Here is a 21,322-nt window from a genome sequence, read left to right as displayed (position 1 = left end):
AAGGCATATTTTTGGGATATTCTTACAAGAGTAAGGCATATAGATGTTTGAATTTGTGTACTCACAAAATCATAAAAAGTGCACATGTGAAAGTTGATGAGTTTGTAGAAAGAACTGAAGAAGAAAGCAAAAAGGAACCAGAAGACTACAGGAGATTTTTTTTTGTTGAACTTGATACATTGCTAGATACATCTATCAATCAAGTGACTTCTACTCCTGAGTCTTCCTCAATCACCGAGTTGCAAGAAGTTCAAACTGAATTGGAAGAACCCAAGTTACATTCAGATGCTACTGAGCCAATGCCTACTAAGTCTGAAGGACCCAAGCAGTAGATAGATCAACTAGAGCCAGAAGTTGAAACTCAAAATAAAGATAGTGGAACTCAATCAAAAGGCAAGGAACCTATATTGGCCAAGTATGTCATGGGACATCATGCACCAGATCATATTATTGGAGACAAATTTGAAGGTACTATGACAAGAAGTAAGCTAAAAGGTACTTGTTTACTTGCTAATTTTGAACTTGGAAATATCAAAGATGCATTAGAAAATGAAAGTTGAATTGAGGCTATGAATGAATAGATAGAGAAAATAGAAAAGAACAAAATATGGACTCTTGTACCCAGGCCTAAAGATAAAAATGTGATTGGAACTAAGTGGGTATTTAAGAATAAGTTGAATGAAGATGGAAAGGTATCAAGAAAGAAAGCTAGGTTGGTATGTAAAGGCTACTTTCAATAAGAACGAATTGATCATGGAGAGAATTTTGCTCCTATTGCAAGACTTGAAGGTGTCAGGAGCTTACTTGCATATGCTGCATACAAAGGATTTAAGGTATATTAGATGAATGTCAAATCTACATTTCTCAATGGTATTCTAGATGAAGAAGTCTACATTGAGAAACCTGAAGGTTTTGTTGATCTAGAAAAAAAAGAAATGGTCTGCAAATTACACAAAGCATTGTATGGTCTGAAACAAGCCCCTAGAGCATGGTATGAAAGATTGCATAACTATCTTATTCAGATTGGTTTCTAAAAAAATAATGATAACAACATCTTGTATATTAAGGAAGGACCAGATAACAAGATTGTTTTGACAGAAATATTTGTGGATGATACTTTGTTTATAGGAAATGACGATCAATGCAAAGAATTTTTAGAGGAAATGAACAAGGAATTTGAAATGTCTATGTTTGGTGAGATTAAATTCTTTATTTGTCTTTAGATTCAGCAAAGAAAGAATGGTATCTACATCACTCAGTTTAAATACATCAAAGAGATACTCATGAAGTTTGGTATGGAAGATTGCAAATTGGTTGGAACACCCATGTGTACTAGATTAAAACTTACCAAGGATGATGAATCAAAATAGGTAGATCAGACATTGTATAGATCAATGATTATAAAGTTACATTATATGGTTCATACAAGACCAGATATTGGTCTTGCAGTTGGTATAGTGGCAATATTTTCAACAAAACCCAGAGAGAATCACATGATGGCAATCAAAAGGATCTTGAGATACTTGAAAGGCACTAAAGATTATGGATTGTGTTATAAACTTGGAGGAAATCTAAACCTAAAAGTGTTTACTGATGTTGATTAGGAAAGAAACATTGATGACAAAAAGAGTACAAGTGGTGGAGCATTCTTTCTTGGAAAGTGGCTGGTATCTTGGACAAGTAAAAAGAAAAATTGCACATCCCAATTTGCAATAGAGGTAGAGTATGTTGCAATAGCAGTGAACTATTCTAATATTGTTTGGTTTAAGCAATTATTGGAAGGCATGAAGGTTGACATCAAGGAACCAGTTGTTATGTTTCATGATAATACAAGTGTAATTAACATATCTAAGAATCCAATAATGCATTCTAAAACCAAGAACATTGCAATAAAGTATTATTTTGTTAGAGAATTGGTGCAGGATAAAGAAATCAGATTGGAATATGTCCATACAAAAGAACAAATTGCTGACATATTCACCAAGCCATTACCTAAGGATGCATTCTTATATCTAAGAGGTAAGCTAGGGGTCATTCCCCTATCTAAAGATCACTAAAATAAAGTTTTAGTGATGCATAAACATGAATCAAGTTGAAGATCTATCAGTTGATGTAGCATAGCTATGGAAACATTACATATGAATCAGTACTTAAGGCACATTGCTACTCATTTGGTTTGTGTTGTCCTTGGCATGTGTTGTCAAAGAGGGAGAGTTTACTGTCATATCTCTCTAAAATTTGAATTTTTTTATGGAGATTTTTCTATTTGAAAAGAAGCTATGTAATTCCTTCACAGAGGGAGATTACTGCATTAGAGAAGTTTGTGACATAAAATCTAAGAGGGAGAAATGTCCTATCAAGAAAAGACTTGTTCTCAAATTTCATTGTGTTATGACATGTTGTGTTGCCATCAATGCTAAGGAGATAGATTATTGGATACAATTGTTCAAATTGTGTGTTGTCTTTGATGTTACATAAATGTCATATCAGTTGGCAGACAAAGTCTACCAAGCGTTCCTTAAAAATACTTTGTGGAAACTATGTCTACCAAGTTCACTCAGGTATTGAAGGATTTTGTGGCAGAAGTCAATGGTAACCGAGTTCACAAGGTTAGCAAAGGAAAGTCAATGTTTATCAAATTCACTCAGTCTCTAAAGGATTTTGTAGAGTTCGCAGTGTTCATCGAGCTTCAGTTGGTTCACACTGGAGATCATTTTTGAAGTAGGGTCGGTTGATGAAGGATTTTATTGTTTTGGAAAATAAAGTTTAATTGTTTCATGCAATAACTATATCTGATTGATGTAATGATTATTGATAATTGTAAGTTGTAATTAGTCAGACTTGACAATTTGTAAGGTATAAATGAAGGGTCGAGTTAAGAATTCTAAAGTATGTATGAATGAGCAAGCATGCAAGTGTATTGATTGAAGAAGAAAGTGTGAGCAATTTTTTTAAGGATGGTCAAGTATCCTTAAGGAGTAGAAAAGTTTAATTCAATCAGAGAGGATCTAGTGGAGCAGAATAGAGATTTTTATTAGCAATTCAATTGCATCTCATTCAGGTCCATTCATTGTTACTTTCTCACCATTGTAGCGTTGATTTTTATATCTCTTAACAGAGTTGGTCTAACAACCATTTTTGTAAATCCTCTAACAAGGTGATAGTTCTATTCAATTGTTCTAAAGACCTCTAGCAAGGCCACTCCTAATAGGGCGACCAAATCCTTTAACAAGGTCACACCTAATAGTGTGTTTTGTAAACATTAATAGGGTTGGCTCCTAACAAGGCTTACTTCAGAAGAGTGAAAATTAGTAACTAGTTACTTGGTGGTTTTTTCCATATTAGGTTTCCATTTTAAATCTAGTGTCTCATGTGTTTATTTTATTTCTTTTATGCTTGCATGTTAATCATTGTGAATGCTTAAAGATCAATAATAAGTTAACATACACTGCATCTATCGAGTTACAACATTTTTCTATATGTTTACCGAGTGACGATAGTAACTAGTTTTATAAGACATCTAAGGGATTTGTGGATTTTTTTTTGTGGTAACTAATTCATCCCCCCAATTACTCCATATATATTTCTAATAGAAGACTCAGGCTTAAAGGTACCCATAAGTCTACAACTTCGTCTAACTCGATGATCAGAAGTAGGACTAGAAGTAATAAAGCTCATACACCAATGCAATGCAAATGAACTAAACTAAGAAAATATACATATTTTTTTATTTTGAAAGATATTTTGCAATTCTTTTATATTTTTGAAATATAAATGCAAGAAATCTAATTAGCATGTAAAATTTAACATAAAACACAAATCTAACACTAACAAGATAAAGGAATTATAACACCACAAAACACAATAGGGCCTATAATTCCAAAAAAGAAAAGAGGGTAAGCATGTTGGGTTCACCAAAATGAATAGGAAGAAAATAGGACTTATCCTCAACCCAAATTCTCAAAAGGAATGATCCAAATTGATTAAGCACAAGGAAGTGATCAATGCACAAATGGATCAAGAAATAGAGAATACGAAGAAAGGATGATATCTTATAATCTTGGTATGGAAAAGTATGTACTTGAAAATTAGACTGAATAGAAGATAAATACTTACCTCAAAATAAAGAAAATCTAAAAAATTATAATTTCTAATGTTTGTTTTTAGTTTCAAGGAATTCTACAAACTATTTTAGACTAGAAATGTTGAGACCAAAAAAACCCAGCAAGCTTTTGTCCTTCTGAAGGTAGGTCAACCTTGATCTAGATAGAGGGGCACAATCTTACCCAAGGGCACAATTGTGTCCCAAAAAATTGACATTGGCCTACACAGCTCTGAATTTTTTTTTTTTCATGGATCTCACAAGTTCAACAAAAAGGGTATCCAAATCTAGACTTTAATTCACTGTCATGTACCTGTATCTGCAAGAAAAAGGGTTTTTTTGTTTGGATGGGGGGTTTGCCATGGTCAAACCCTAGTTTGGAATCAACCTTGAAATATAATTGAAATTGAAATATGAATAAACAAAGTAAATTGAACTATTCACCTTTCTTATATTGAAATCCTTGTGGAGGATTTGAATTCTTGAATCCACAAATACAAATGCTCCAAATGAATGTAAAAATGTATGTAGGATGCCTGAAATTAATGGCATTATATCTTCAACACCAATATTAAATGGATCTTTGCATATAAAAAGGCTTGGATGAATGTGGATGGGAAAATTTTCAACAAGAGGACTCCATAAAGATTGAATCCATCAATATCTAACAATGGACCTCCTTGAATTGGATATTGAATGCTTGAACACTTGAATGCTTGAACACTTGAATGCTTGAATGCTTGATTGATAGTAGATCTTCACTTCATAGAATAATCATTCCTCCAATATCTCTTGTGTGCATCAACTTCACAGTCGGTGGATAGATCATAGATAATAGTTCATAGAATGTGGATGTTGAAATGAGGGAAGGAGGATTCCTTATATAGAGATCTAGGGTACAAACTTATAGAGAAACCCTATTGGTGTTTTGAAACATTAGAGTTTCAAATTACCCTGATGAGAATAAAATACATCTAGGGGGGGCTATTTCCCATTTGCAACAAATCCTCTCAGACACCAAGCCAACTATAAGGCTAAACCCTTCTTCTACTTTAGGGTCTGCAAAACCTAGGCAGGTGTACCACTCATTCATTTATATGGTACCGGTATTCAAAGCACACACTTGAATCTAACAAAGTAGATAAAACCCTTAATATTTGAACACTTATGTAGAGATCATAGACATGAAATAGCTAATAACATGACCTAAGAAATTGATAAGCTAACTAAGGGCATCCTTTTAGCTCTTTCGACATTAAATGGAAAAGATATTTGATTAATGATGTTGATTTCAACAAAATCAAGACATGAACAACATAACACTTTGATCATGTGGTCGATTAGTGCCTTATCTATTGGGAAATCTCAAAATCCCCTAACACACATCCTTGAAATTCATTGACATATCCCATACATTAGGACTTCTTGATCTATTCATTCACCTTGTGAATCAAACATCTGCATCTTTCCAAATCTCATACTCGACCTATCCCTTCATGAGATCTGTAACCCTATTATGATAAACTAAGCATTTTTATGACTCCTTGAATCACAAGTAAACAATATCAACACATAAAATCTAAAATAGATTGCAATTGGACAATATGCACCTTGTACATATCTCACAAAAGATCACAAATAACATGTACAAGAGACAAAACTCAGATAGAAGATTAACTTGTGACTACACTTCTATTTATTTCCTTGAAACAAATATTATAAGATGCTTGAAATTGAATCATAAAAATGCCAAATAGATCAAAACTATTTATATTCTTATTACTTGTTGTTCATTACAAGAGAAAAATGTTGAAGAATGTGGTATCACAGTATTGGAGACATATGAAAAACTAGAACCAACTAGTCTCACAGTAAAAATTGGAACCCTTAATGAATTAGAAAGAGAAAGATATAGGAAAGGAATGAAATCCTAGATCTAATCTAGAAGTGACATGTGTCCACTTGAATCTTCATTCCCTATTATTGAAAAGCATCTCTCATCTTTCTTTAACTGAAATTTGATTTGATTCTCATCATTTTTTTGTAACCAATTGAAAATATCTCCTCTAATTGATGAGAAACCCTATTTTGAAAAAAACCATTAGATATGCATCTAAAATACCGATAATATCTTTACTAAATTGACTTGGAAGTGAAAAAATCTACCCCTAACTACATTCATATTACCTCTGATGTTCATCTAGTTCACCATTTCATCATAAATCAAATCTAAATTGCCCTAACTGAATTGAACTAAAAAATTGGTATCAGAGACAAAACCTTGCATATCTTGAACTAATGGCTTCCTATGCAGAAACAAACAACAAAAACAAAAAAAATTCTCTCTCTTAGTTCTGACAGTATATAATAGTCATATATCCGCTTATCAGAAATTCCCAAGGGATCAGTTTGAAAATCAAACCCCTAGCATGGCTTTTTGGTTACACCCTTTTTTGAAAAAAAAAAATCTTTTCCAAAGATTAAACTTTAGAATATAATCTTAAAAGATTTAAAACTTTTGCATGTGCCTTTCTGAAGAAAATAATAAAATATTTGATCTTCACCATTTTTGAATTTTTCCTCTATTTATCCATTTGGGTCAACTCAAGTTTGACCATCTATGCCACATGGTAGCATGCCATTGGTTAGGGTCTATCATGTACTTACCAACCAGGTGTCATGTGGCACCCTCTAATTGGTCCATTGGTCACCTAACATTCTGCCACATGGCAACTTCTCATTGGTCCTTCCATGCACAGTTAGCAATTACTAGTCACATGTGAGAATGCACCTTTGTGACACCTATACTACCATGCTACATTGGCACCTTGATTTTTGTGCCACATCCAAGGTGCCTCGTGTAATTCATCCATGTGCTACCACTTGTTGCCTTATGATTCTTTTGCAGTGCCACATCATTGCTAACATCATTGTCCATGTCAGTCATCTACGTCATCAAGTTTGTTCAAAATTTTGGTTCTAGGTCACCATGCTAATCGAGCCCCACACAAGAAGTTTTCGACTTATAAAAATCAATGCCTTTAAGGAAACTTATCATTGTGCACTCATTCTTTCAAACACATAAAATTCCCCTTGCAAAGTCAATGTGGGATAAAAGCCTAAGTAGTCCTCATAAAATGCCGCTTGTGAAAAGAAAAGAAAAATTGCGTGAAAGCTAGCTATGTAGGTGTCTCTCTTGCAAATGATAGCCATGAAGGCAAGGCACTTTGCACTGGCATTCTACTTAAACACCTAGTCTAACAATTGAGTTAATGAATAAAAAACCCCCCAACACTTCCTCTAGCTTTAGCTACTTCCCTTTGTGAGTGGTCTTCCTTCAAATGGTGAGCAAAAATATATGTTTCAGCATGAGCAAGTTGGAGAGTATTTTTTTTGTCTATTTGGATAATTGGATCGATTTAGTGCTAGTTTACAAACCCATATCTGGTTCAAAAAGTAGGGTGCCTCTTCCACTATACAAACCACTACTCCCTTTAGACTATAATGATTGGGGGAAGAATTCATAGGTGAACTAAAACCCATTACTAATTTCCATGCCATTACAGCCAACAAAGAAGTCACCATTCAAAATTCATGCCATCCAAAACTTAAGTCTTCAATTTTTTTTGACTTATTACTTTGTTTGTCATTGTTTTAAAAGCCAGTGGATTCTTGAGGATGGTCACATTGGTTGAAGATTCCTCAGCAACTACCTGATGCTCCTCGCATGGATTGCAAAAAAAAATCCACTTGGCTCAAAAGTTCATAGCCTTGTTCTATTGAACCACTTACTCCCATCCCTTTGATCACACTCCTCCATTTCATTATTCATCTTAGCCACCATTTTTTCTCCACTACTATCTTCTCTTCCAAATTGTAACATCCCAAATCAAAGCCCATAATTCCATTTTTGTATTCCTCTCTTTACACTATTAAAACTCTTCATTAACATATGTCATACTACAAACAAGCCTTGCTTTGGTGCCTTGCAAGGAAATACAACACCAAACATCTCTTAGCATTGTGGACATCGACAATTTTTTTTGACAAAATGCTAGTTTTTGATTTGCCAGGATACATAAAAAGGTCTAGACTATGGAAATTGTGAACTGATAGAGGATAAGGAGCATGGTATGTGACTGACATTTTGTCACTCTGACACATTCAAAAACTATACAATACTTTACAATCTTATTGTAAAATTAATTTAACCTCAACCATGAACACTTCCATGCATGGGTAGAAAAGAAAAATATCCCCTCTTATCTACTCATTGACATCCGATAGTCAATATATTTTTTATCATTCATATTACTTCAAAACATCCATTTAGCTACTCACACATATTGGAATTGTCTATTATTCATAATGTGTCTAATCTTATAGATTCATTTGAACTAAAATGATGCTATGCACATGGTGAAACAATATAAAAATAAGAATCATTACAATCTCCCTTTCAAAATCTCCAATTTGCACACATTTTATCAATCTAATGGAATCAGTTGAAACCCAAATGGTTCTGGCTAAAAAAAATTCATTTTTGAACAACATCTTTTTAAAAATTGTCAATTTTTAAAACTTATTTTCACTTCTTTCTACAAATTGTCAACTTCGTGCCAAGAGGTCCTTTGACTGGCCTTAAAAACTAACTAAATCACCTAGCTAAGTTGTGTAATCTAACATGTTAATTCTTTTCTCCACATTCTCTTACCTTGTTAGATCTTGTCTCATGATGACACCTAGGTCAAAATATATTGACTATCAATGTTGCCTTCTTAGAACTGTTTGCAAGCAAACATGTCAGAAAATAATAAATCACGTTTAGTTTTAGCTTTGAAAACAAGTCAAACTAACACTTGGGGAAATGAAAATTTGGGCAATTTTTTAGTGTCATAAGGATAGTATAAATTTTTGATTTGGGCTTGTGATGAATAACTAAGCACATTTGGTGAGAGGTCAAAGTGGGTTACATGGATTTGCAGCACTGGAAACAATGGTAGAAAAGCAATTTTCTCAAATGGAATGAACTTGGGAAAGTGTGTAGTTAGATTTATCAAGACTTGAAAACTAGAAAGCTTAAAGAATTTTTAGAGTAGAAAACAATAATACAATCCATTTGGTTTAAGAAATCATAGATTCAAAGTTATGACATCCCGAACATGGGTACTAATCAATATGCACTTTGGAATCACCAATAATACTTTAGAAATTGCATTTGGAATCACATTTGAAAACTGGCCAAACGGATTTGTCATAAGCTCAAATGAGAAACATAAAAAGCTTCTAACCTCTAGAATGCAATGCAAAAGGAATTTTCTCATTTTAGTCAATTGGGTCAAAGTTAAGATTGGTCAAATAGGGCCTTCAAGAATTCTAAACAATTTACATTAACACAACAACAATAAACAATTGACTTTAAGGGATTCAAAACCTAGTCAAAATATGTCAAAAAAATTTAAAATCTGACACATAAGTTCTTTGATAAGCATATTAAAATTTACAAAGCAGAGAATCATGAAATTTTATAGAGTGTGAGATATTCAATTGCAAAGACCTCCTATCACTATTTGACATTGGCAAAAATGTAGATTTGAACATTTCTCAAAATGAGACTTCACAGAATAACTCAAAATGGCAATTTATATTCATGGGATGAGTGGATATTCTGAATGCAAGGTGTTAGAAACATTAAACACCTCTTAGGCCTCAAAAGGACAATCACATACACATGCATTAAATGTACTTTAAAGGGCTCAAAAGCTTATAATGGTACTCAAAATGGGAAGGCAATTTTGAGTCCCAATAGTGGCTCTATTTGGGGATGCATGTCCCTTATGGGCATGGAAAAGATCTCAGAATCACTGGAAGAAGTAGACCACACACTTGACAACAAAAACTTCTCTCAAACAACTTATTTAAAGTAAGAAAATATACTCCTAAACTATACAAACAATGGCCCCGGGCCACCAAACTTCAACCAAATTTTTTTACCTTTGTCATTTATCTAATTTTCATGAGGTAAGCTGACATTATAACTTCCATTAGTTTCACCAATAAAATTAACACTCTGAATCAACTCACATGGAAAAACATAATATACATCTTCACTTTCATAATGTCTAAAAAACTATGATTGTTCTCTACAACTTGCTCATTATGAAAGTACATATCAGCATGCTCTAACATATCAGAATCAATTTGAAACTCCTCTTCATCGAATGAAGCATGCATGCTATCAATCTTGAATATTGAAGTTTCATATCCAATTTGGGGCAAAAGATCACACATACCTTGAAATCGTGTATCCTTATGTATAACTAGATGGTACTCGAACGAGTTATCACATTTATACTCACAAGTGTCATCAATGTCAATTTTTAAAAATAATCTAGAGTCCTCCAATGATTCTTTACAATAAGAAAATAGATTATTCATCAAGTTAGAGTATTCACCATAGAATTTGTTGCAAGGTGCATGTTGATTTTCAATAGCAACTTCTTCTAACACCTCATTATCAACATCATAAACTACAACATCATTATCACTTTCACTATCACACCTAGAAGAAGAACAATCTAACCTCTTACAGTAGTAGAATAACATATCATCATTAAGATCAACATTAACCAAATCTAAACATTCCATGTGCTCTTCAAAAAGTGGGTTGATAACTATATGCAAAGCTCCCTTGTAGACATTATAACAAGTGATGTGTTTATCAACATCAAACTCTTCACCATAAAATGGATTTGTGAAGATTTTGAAACCATTTCTAACATCACTATTATGAACACTTTCAACATATGCAGAAGAAAAATTAGAATCATCACACGAAGACACACCATCCACTCCATCAATGAAGCACATACAATATAAATCAATGTTACTTGTATTATCTTCACTAAGATGATTCACATGACTAGACCTCCAATCATCTTTTAACTTATCAATAGGTGTTGATGCATTAATCTTAGAATCACTTATATACTACCAATTAGTACTACATGCAACTGGTCTGCCTCACAATAGGTGTATAATAATCATGCCAAAGGCCATGCTTAGGAATAGTGTATTCAATCTAAGGACTATTTTTCTCCACCATGAGGTGCATTTAATTTTTTCAACTCAAGGACGTATACTTGAAATGGTCAGCACAATATGTGCACTAGGTTTCTGAATGAGTCATTATACTTATGCTACAGGAAAGTAAAATGTAAGGAAAGAACCTACACTAGTGCTGGAGGAAATTAACACACTTAATTCTTTATAGAAATGAATACTAGAAATACAATTAAATACTAATATATTCCAACTCAGTTCATCTACTATAACAATTCTTACATATGATGGAGGAACACTCACAAAATATGATGCTACAAGAAGGAACTTACAACTTCTACCTGCAATATTAAAGATGCTTGAAAACAAATCTATACTACTATGATCTAATCCACCTCCCAAGTGGCCCCCCTTGGTTGGCTTCTACTAATCTACTAACATAGAATGTAAAATAGGAGCTATTTCATTATGTTCTAGAAATTCCTTACATAAGAATGATACATAAAACTATAAAAACAACTCACTACAAGAGTCAACAGTTTCTTGTCATAAACTTTATTCTAACCTCTAACACTATTGGTATGATCCCTATAGATAGAAGATCGACACTTATTCTGAAACAAAAAAGAAAAACAAACTAATTGCAAATCTTCCAGAGAAAGAGAAAGAAAGATAACAACTCATGAAACGAATAATAAAGTCTGGACAACCACTTTGACATAATAACAAATGTAGAGAAAATATAGCAATTCTTCATAGCTCCTTCATATTAGCAATCATGTCCCTTGGTACCGTTATGACTATTTCCACCACGGCTAAACCTTAATGTCTTTTCTCCTTGAATGTTGTTGGCTATCTTCAACGTTTCCCTTTGAATACTTTTGACCATCTTCATCTTCCTTTGCTAATAGGTTAGTTATTATGTAGAGATACTTGCAAATAAGCATTATCAAATTATATTCAAATATTAGAACACACATTCTAATGGTTATATGAAATACTACATTATATATTGGTAAAATATGGCATACTATCTACCCATAGGTTAACCATAAGTTCACAAATGTCTTAGTGGAAGCAAAATAGAGTGTTTAAAGTTATCATAAAATAGAGGCAATAATTAGCCTCATCATCTGCCCCATAGTAAATTGATGCTTGTCCTCAAGCATAGCATTTTCTAGTCAGTGATATGAATTCTCCAACTCCAGTCCTTCCTCTCTTGCTACTCTTGAAGGTGTAGTAGAATCCTCATGTTCTCTCCTAAACTTCCCTTCTATTGTCCTCCTATAGCTTGTCAAGTTTATTAGCATTAATATCCTACAGGGACCACATGAGCATTGGAGGTTGCATAATGAGTGGGCATCATAGTTCTAGCCTAGCCTATTTCCCCAACTCTATATACTTTGGAACTTGGTGAAGGGTGACCTCTAAATTGACAGGATTGTGTCGCTCTGATCTTTTAAGTGTCTCAAGTCATCTAGCCCACCTACTTTTAGTACCAACAATGGCTCTCTAAAAGGAAAAGTAAGGTAGGTTCTCATATTCAGCATAGACCTTGGTTCTTGCAGCAAATATTATGTCCCTTACTCCCTTATTCTTATCCCCATAAGTCAATCTAAACTAGTCCCTAAGAATTTCTTCTGGTTTACTTCTTTCAGCTCTTAATGACAGGGGCTCTATTCTTTCCTCATCTCTATAATTATTCAATTGTCTATCATAATTAGCTTCATCATGCATCTAGGACATCAAAGCCCTCAGATGTATATCCCCTATATAGAGTAAAGGATTCCATTGAGTTTTTGTTGGAATGACAAAATTGTGCACATATAACTCACAAAGAAAGTTATGTTGCCAAGATGGTAGAGTCTAGTATAAACCATAGAATTCTTGAGCTAATTTGAATTTTGCATTTATGTTCTTGAGGGTTAGCATAAGATGGAATAAAAGGAATTGTTCTTTTAAACAGATAGCATAAATTCAAGGTGGTGGTCTGCAAGAAAGTGCTTGATCAACCAATTTGAGGGTATGATCCATCCTTCATTTTTGGTTTGGTAATTGCTCTTTCAAATCTGTAATTTCCTCACCTAGGAACACTATGAATTTCTTTATTTTCTTCCTCTCCTCTTTCTATAGGGTGAAAACAAGAATATATTTTCCAAACAAGTGGAAAAGAAGTTTTTGCAAGGTAATGGAACCACTGTACTCATCATAGTTATTTTTCCTCTTCCTTTGTTCCTTCCATAACTACTTTACAAAATCTGTATGTCATGTTGGCTTATAGGGAACTAGGCTAGTGTTTGAATAAACTAACTCATTCATTATGGAAACTATTTGTTGGCCTATTGGAGGATCATTTTGATTTTGATTTACTTCAACCCTACATTCCTCATTAGGATTTTTCAGGAATGTTTACAATTTCAAGGTGAGAAGGAGAATTATCAGGAAGAATTTGTATTGGGTATTCTTTAGTGGATGGTTTGGATGAAGTAGACTAAGCTTCTACTATCACTTTAAAAATTTGTCTCCTCATTCTAGGACTTTTTCTCACAAGGGTCTCCTCTGGTATCACAACCTTCTTCCTACTTCTTCCTTTCGGTGTCTTTGCTATAGGAACCATCATATTTTTCTTTTGCTTTGCGACTATAGAGTCTAGATTTTCTACTACTAGAGCCGATGTCTTTTCTTATAGTTTTTGTTTTCTCTTTGCTCAAACAGAGGTAGGTTTTTGAGAATCTTGAAAAAGTAAAGACACATTCTCTTGCACATTTCCAACTTCAGCATCTTGAGTACTTTGCTCAGTAGGTTCATTAGTGGGAACTACATTCTCTTCATTGGGCTATTCATTAAGGATAGCCTAGGGTTGTAGGGTTTTAGCTTGGACAAATTATTCCCATGACATGGGAAATGCATCCCTAAGTTATCTTTCTATGAATAATTTAACTAGGGCATGATGGGTGATAGAATTGTCCTTCCCCTTTTGGGTTTCTTCAGCACTAATGCATAGCATGTTATACAAGAAATTGGGAACATTTATTGGATATTTGTGCCTTATATAGTTGAGAAATTTAAAATAATGTGCATGTGAATATGAAAATCTTCCTTCACAGGTGAGGTACTTAATAATTTGCATAGCTAGCTTGTTGTATGGTAGTAGAAACATCCTTTTGCAACCTTGCTTGGTGATATCTAACTGAGGATCAGTTGGTATGACAAACTAGGTCCTAGCTAATCTTGCATCATTCGTATTAGGATAATGTTCTCCTATTGTTGGTAATCCAATTACTTCTACTATTCACTCTTTTAGAGCAACAACCATTAAACCCCATATAGTAGCTTCTCCCTCATTAAATGTTCTTGTAAATTTTGTGGCTACTTCATCAAACACAATTAAACTTAGGAAATACCCTAACTAGCCACATGCATTAAATCTCCTCACTGCCTCTACATCTGAGAATAAAATAGTATGCTCCACTAGTTCTCGTCACTGCAATTGTCCACCTATTCTACTTGAAAATTTCACTCTTTGCTCTGCTTCCATTATTTCTCTTCTATGAATTTAGGCTTTCTTTTATTGTTGTTTTATAGATCCATTTTCACATTTCATTTTTTAGCTAATTAATGTCAAAATAATTTGTTATGAGCAGTAATAATGTGATTTATCATAGATATGTGAGAATCATCCAAAAATAGAATTTGGATCACTTGAAAATTAAATATGGGTCACATCATAGCCTGACAGTAAGGAATCATTCGAGAATAAGGGGTACGACACCTAGACACTGGCGTACTTATAGCAATTGAGTTTCATTAATAAAAGAAGTATAAAGATTTGGAAAAAAAATCTTTATGAATAAATAGGAATGTCATTGGGTTTTAGTAACCTTTCCTACCCCCTATGAAATATGGAGAAGTGTCTACAATTTTCAAACTTAGTATGGGATATGGAACTAGCATAACACCACCATAATATAAATAATGCAATATTAGATATAAACAATGGAATCTATGACCTATAAATGAATAAAGATTTGAAAAGCTTATACCTATTAGTTGATTTTTGCATGTACCAAAAAGTGGTAGAAAGTATATTAGTAGTGACAACATACGTCAGTAAACTTGTTGTGTTTATTGGAAGCATTGTAAAATAATGATGTGAAAGGTGCGTGGGTGGTAGGTAAAGAAGTGAGATGAGTTAGAAAAGAAGAAACTAAAAGATGAATGGAGAAATTTGGAACTTTATATGGACATAAAGTTTTTATTATGGGCATGCATGAAGAAATTAGTATTGAAGAGCTATATGCAGGAGGTCAACACCTTCTACTGTAGAAAGAGTTACCTGGTGTACATTTGAATTTTTCTATTGAAGCTACTATAGGAAGTCCTCTTTTGTTTGGGGCCATTTATATAACGTGAGTCTATGTCCATTGACTAACAACTTAAAAGGAATTGGGTCAATGGTAGTTAATTGGATGACTCCATTTGCAAAGACATGGTTAATTTCATATGGACCTAGCCATCGTGTTTGCAGCTTGCCTGGCATATCTTTAAATCTGGAATCATATAGCAATGCCCAGTTACCAACTAGAAATTGTCTATTGCTAATGTGGGAGTCATGTCATTGTTTGCTTTTCTTTTGTATGATTTAAGTACATTCTAGAGCAGCCTTATGCATTTCATGTAAAGAATTAAGATGTAGAAGACATTCTTTCTATGCTGCAGGAAGTTCAATGTTCAACTCCTGTGCGGTTCTTAAAGTTTTATGTTCAAATTCAATGGGAAGCATTGCTAATTTTCCATATAGGAGCTCAAATGGTGTGAACCCTATAGTAGTCTTCCATGTTGTTTTATAGGCCCAAATAGCTTCTAGTAATCTACTATTCCAATCCCTATGGTGCAAATGAACTATTTTTGTTAAGATGGCCTCTATCTCCTAATTTGTAACTTCTGCTTGTCCATTAGTTTGAGGATGATAGGGGCTTGATTTTTGGTGCTTGATATTATATTATTTCATTAGTTCTATTATCAGATTACAAGTAAACTGAGAACCTTGGTCAGTGACTAGTTCTTTGGGTACACCATAGACAGTAAAGATTTCTTCATACAAAAATTCTACAACTTTGTGATCACGGGCATGCTTCATGGCTTTGACTTCAACCCATTTTGTCAAGTAGTTAGTGCACACAAGGATATATGATTTTCCATTGGATGGAGGATCAATTGGACCAATGAAGTCCATACCCCATTGTCAAATCGTATTAATGCCAGTTGTAGATTGAGAGGAATTTCATCTATTCTTATTGGTCACCCCATCCTTCAAAACTTGTCACACTTTCATGTATAGTTGGCTACATATTTGTGAAACATAGGCCAATAGTAACTAGTTGTTAAAATTTTTAAGGCGGTTCTTTTTGCTACAAAGTACCCTCCATATGGTTCATTTTGACATGCATATAGAATTTCATATGTCTCATCCTTTCTCACACATCTTCTCATAACTTGATCAGGTCCAATGTCAAATAAGATATTATTAATTCAAGAGAAATGGAAACTTTTCTCTACAAGAAACTTCTTTTCCTTGTAAGAGAAATGTTCTAGTATTTTATTAACTCTAATGTAGTTAGCAATGTCTGCGTATGATGGAGTTTGAACAACAATATGAAATAAATGCTCATTTGGAAATGTATCATCTACTAGAGTAGTGTCATTCTCATCATGGTGTATTCTTGATAAATAATTAGCTACCACATTGGCTCTTCTAGGCTTATCAATGATGGTGATATCAAATTCTTGTAACAATAGTAACCATCTTGCTAACCTACCTATTATAGCAGGTTTGTTCATGAGATATTTAATTGCTGCATGATCGGTATGAACAAATATGGGATAGCTAGTTATGTAATACCCAAATTTTTTTAGAGCATAAACTACTACTAATAGTTCATTTTCAGTCACTGTATAGTTTAATTCTAGTCTATGAAGGCTCTTTTTGATATAATATATTGCATTTTCAAGATGTTGAGATTGTTGTCCTAGAACTACACCTATGACATAGTTAGAAGCATCTTTATATATGTGAAAAGGAAAAGTCCAATCAAGGCCTTGTAAAATTGGAGCCATAGTGAGAAGTTTCTTAAGTTGTAGGAAGGCTTCATTGCATTCAGATGTCCAAATAAATTTAGCATCTTTAGTTAGTAATGTATACAAGGGACTAGCTATTTTGTTGAAATCTTTTATAAAATGTCTATATTATCTAGCATGATCTAGAAAAGATCCTACATCTTTTGGTTTTGTGGGTATGGGCAATGTTTGAATTACGTCTATCTTAGCTAGATCCACTTGTATTCCTACAACTAATATGAAATGACCAAGTACCACACCTTCTTGCATGAGCATGAAAAATTTTTCACTATTAAGTGTCAAATTATGTTCTTGACACCTTATCAAAACATTTTCAAGATTCATCATGGCTTCCTCAAAGGTGACTCCAAATATTGTGAAGTCATCCATATATATTTCTATACAATCATGTGATTTATTAGCAAAGATGCTAATAACAGCTTGTTGAAAAGTTGTAGGAGCATTACATAGACCAAATGACAAAACAAAGTATGAAAAAGTACCCCATGGGTATGTGAATGTGGTTTTATCTTGGTCTATAGGAGTAATACTAATTTGATTATAACCATTATACCCATCTAGAAAAGTGAAATACTTCTTTCTAGCTAGAGTGTCTAGAACTTGTTCTATGAATGGTAAAGAAAAGTGATCCTTTTTGGTGGCCTTGTTCAATTCTCTATAATCTACACAAACCACCATTTCCCTCCCTTTTTGGGTACTATGACTAGGGGTGACACCCATCTACTATCAGATATAGGATAAATAAAACTAGCATCAAGCAATTTTTACAATTTAGTTTTAACTATTTCTCTAAGACTTGGATTTATCCTTCTCTAGGGTTGACAGAGTGGTAGACACCCTTCATTGATGTATATTCTATGAGTGCAAAATGTAGGACTCAACCCTTTCATATCACCATAGTCCCATGCAAAATCCTTTTCATGCTTTTGAAGTAGCTTTGTTAACTATTCCATTTGTGTGGATGATAATTTGGGATTAACATGAAGATTATGACCTTTGGACAGCTCAAAAGTAGTGGTAGACTCTATCATAGCAGCTTCAAAAATTGGACTTGTATCTAATTTACATGGTAAGAGTTGATAAAGAATGTCTAGTTCTTTGGGCAAAGTACAATTCTCATCACATTCCTCATATGTGGTTAATTCTTACATGGAACTTTCAGATACATCTTTTTCTACCACACAATTTTTTATAAGAATACTCTGAAGTATTTAATCTTCTTCCTGTAACTTTAGAAAGAATTGTCTATATAACATCATAAGTTGTTCTATATATTTTAATTCTTCTTCTCCATCTCCTAAATATGGCCAGATAGATGTGCTTAAATCTGGTAATGGTTGTGCTGGAGGATACAAATCAAATTTCTTTGTTGCTTGTCCATTTGATATGGTCATATTCCCTGGTCTAGAACTTATATTTGCATTAGTTGTAGCTAACCATGATCATCCTAGGATGACAGTGTTACTAGATAAATTAGCTTTGGTAGACATAATCATGAAATTTTTAGGATACTCTAGAGAGTCTAAGGTTACAACTATGTTTTGTATCATCCCATCAGGAGTGATAGTAGAACTATTTGCAAGTTACAAATTTTTTGGAGTAGCCCTTAATCCTTCTATTTTCAACTTCTTCATAGTATCCTTAGTCATGAAATTTATAGCAACACCAAGATCTATTAAAGCATTTTTAACAGATTGACCATTTGTACTCACATTCACAACTAGACTACCTGGATCAGAATATTTTGGTGTGACCAATTTTCTTAACATAATATCAACCAATTATCCCTCAACATGGACTATAGTTGGGTTATTTTTCTTCCTCCCAGGCTTCTTCAAGCATGCTTCTCTAATGACTTTTCCATAGATAGGAACAGTTTTAATAGCTTGGAATAGGGGTATTTGGGCATGCATGTTCTTCAACTGATCAACAATATCAAAAAATTGTTCCTCTATTTGTATAGGTTTATTTTGTACAAGCTTCTCTAGAAAAGGAGGTTCCACCGCTAGCTAAGCTTGGGTTGAGATAATGACATTAGTTGGGTCAACCTCTTTAGAGACTGGGGGTTTTGATGCTATTGGAATATCTGGTATTTCAATTATAAGAGGCAATTTAGGCACTAGTAAAGTTGTACCAGAGCTCACATGTATATTTGCAACATTTAGAGCATAAGTAGGATATTACTGAGCATTAGCAATATACATGGGTTGTTGTGCCTGTAGGTTATTTGGATTTGGCTGAGGTTGTGTAAGTAACTATGTCTACTTTTGAGGTCTAGGATTCACAAGTGGTGGCATTAGTGTAGGTTGTTGGATTGGGGGTGGTAATTGTGGAGTACTAGTATTTTGATTAGGCCACTATTGAGGTCCTCTCCATTGGTTTGTAGACTGCCAATTCCCCCAAGATGGTTGTCATTGGTTCTGCTAGTTCTACCATTGGTTATTCTATTGGTTGGGCCAGAATGGTTGGGAGTTTTGAGGCCATTGGGGCTGTTGCAAATTATTTTGCCAAGCATTATTCCAATTGGGTTGATTATATTGTGGAGTACCTTGGGGATTATGGTTTTTCCATTGATTACCATATAAAATTGAATTTTGCAAATGGTCCTGAAGCATACCTTGACTTTGGGCCTATGGCCAGTGTTGAGCAACAAATAATACTTGCTCATCATCTCCATCTATCTTGATGTACTTAGTTGGAAGATGTTGGTTCTCCATACTGGCAACCAGTTTGTATTAGCAATCCTATTAGGATTAAACTACAGACATAAATAACAATTACATGAAAATATAACCAATATCAGAAAATAATAGATCACACAGAAAAGAAAAGAGCACAAGACACCAAAATTTAATGTGGTTCACCCAAACCCTAGGCCACATCCACCAAATAACAAGTCTAATATTTTTATGATCTAGTGATTACAACCTAATTACAATCTGTAATCCCTTACAACTCAATATCAATGCAAGAACCAATTTTTGCATCACCTTATGAAACAATCTCTAACCCTAAGCCCTTTTATACAAGTATTTTTATTGCTTTAGGGTTACAATTAATAATTACATGTCAGCCCAAAATCTTGATAAAATAGGGCCCAAATTTTTTTTTGCAACTATATGTGTTTGGTCTTTGAATGCAGAGTTGAATACTTTGCAAGATGAATGGCACTCTTGTTGGCATTATGTTTTATTTTCCATTAGTGAAAACACTTATTCAATTCTGAATGCTCACCGAGCTCATCACTGAGTCTACTGTTTATACCAAGCATTCAGTGGTTACCATGTAAGCCTTAGTAGTTAACCAGTTTACATCGAGCATTCTTGAAGCTATTGAGTAAATACAGGAAATGTGAAGACCAATAGTGTCTACCATGATTCATGGTGTCTACTGAGTAGTAAGTTTGTGTCATGGAGATTCATTGTAAATCGAGCATTGGAAGAAGTAATGTTTACCGAGTGAAGCAAGGTAAACTTAGTGTGCAGTATCTACTGAGTGACACTACATCTACCGAGTCACCAATGGTTATCAATTTTAGAACTACATCAAGTGATTAGTATGGACCAAGCTTTCACTTCTATCAAGTGCATGATGATGTTGAGTAATGCAGTGGATGCTATGTTTTAGAAAGTCACCTAGTTAGTTCAGTGAACTCAAGTTATTTACTGTTGGGTTAACTTTGTAATGTATTTGTTCACTTGTTTTTTGGCCAACCTTGCTATTTTGTAAATTTGAAAGGTATATATGTAAGGTGTATTGTAAGATATCACATGTGTATGAGGAAATAGTGAAGTAATTTTGAAAAGTTCCTGCGAAGGATTTTCAGTAGCAGTTCAAGGAATTCAGCAAGGTCAATACAAAGGCAGAAAAGTTATATCCATCACATAAGGTGATCAGTGTATAAAGGATCTTATCAGCCATCAGTTGTAAGTAAATCCACTACTTCATCTTAATAGGTGAATCAATTTCTAAATCCTCTAACAAGGTAGACTTAACAGTCTTTGTACAAATCTCTTAATC

Source organism: Cupressus sempervirens, chromosome 6, assembly GCF_028749045.1.
Source record: "Cupressus sempervirens isolate cs-2001-9-10 chromosome 6, ASM2874904v1, whole genome shotgun sequence".
Lineage (NCBI taxonomy): Eukaryota > Viridiplantae > Streptophyta > Pinopsida > Cupressales > Cupressaceae > Cupressus > Cupressus sempervirens.
The sequence above is the reverse complement of the archived record's forward strand: the minus strand, read 5'-3'. Positions refer to the sequence as shown.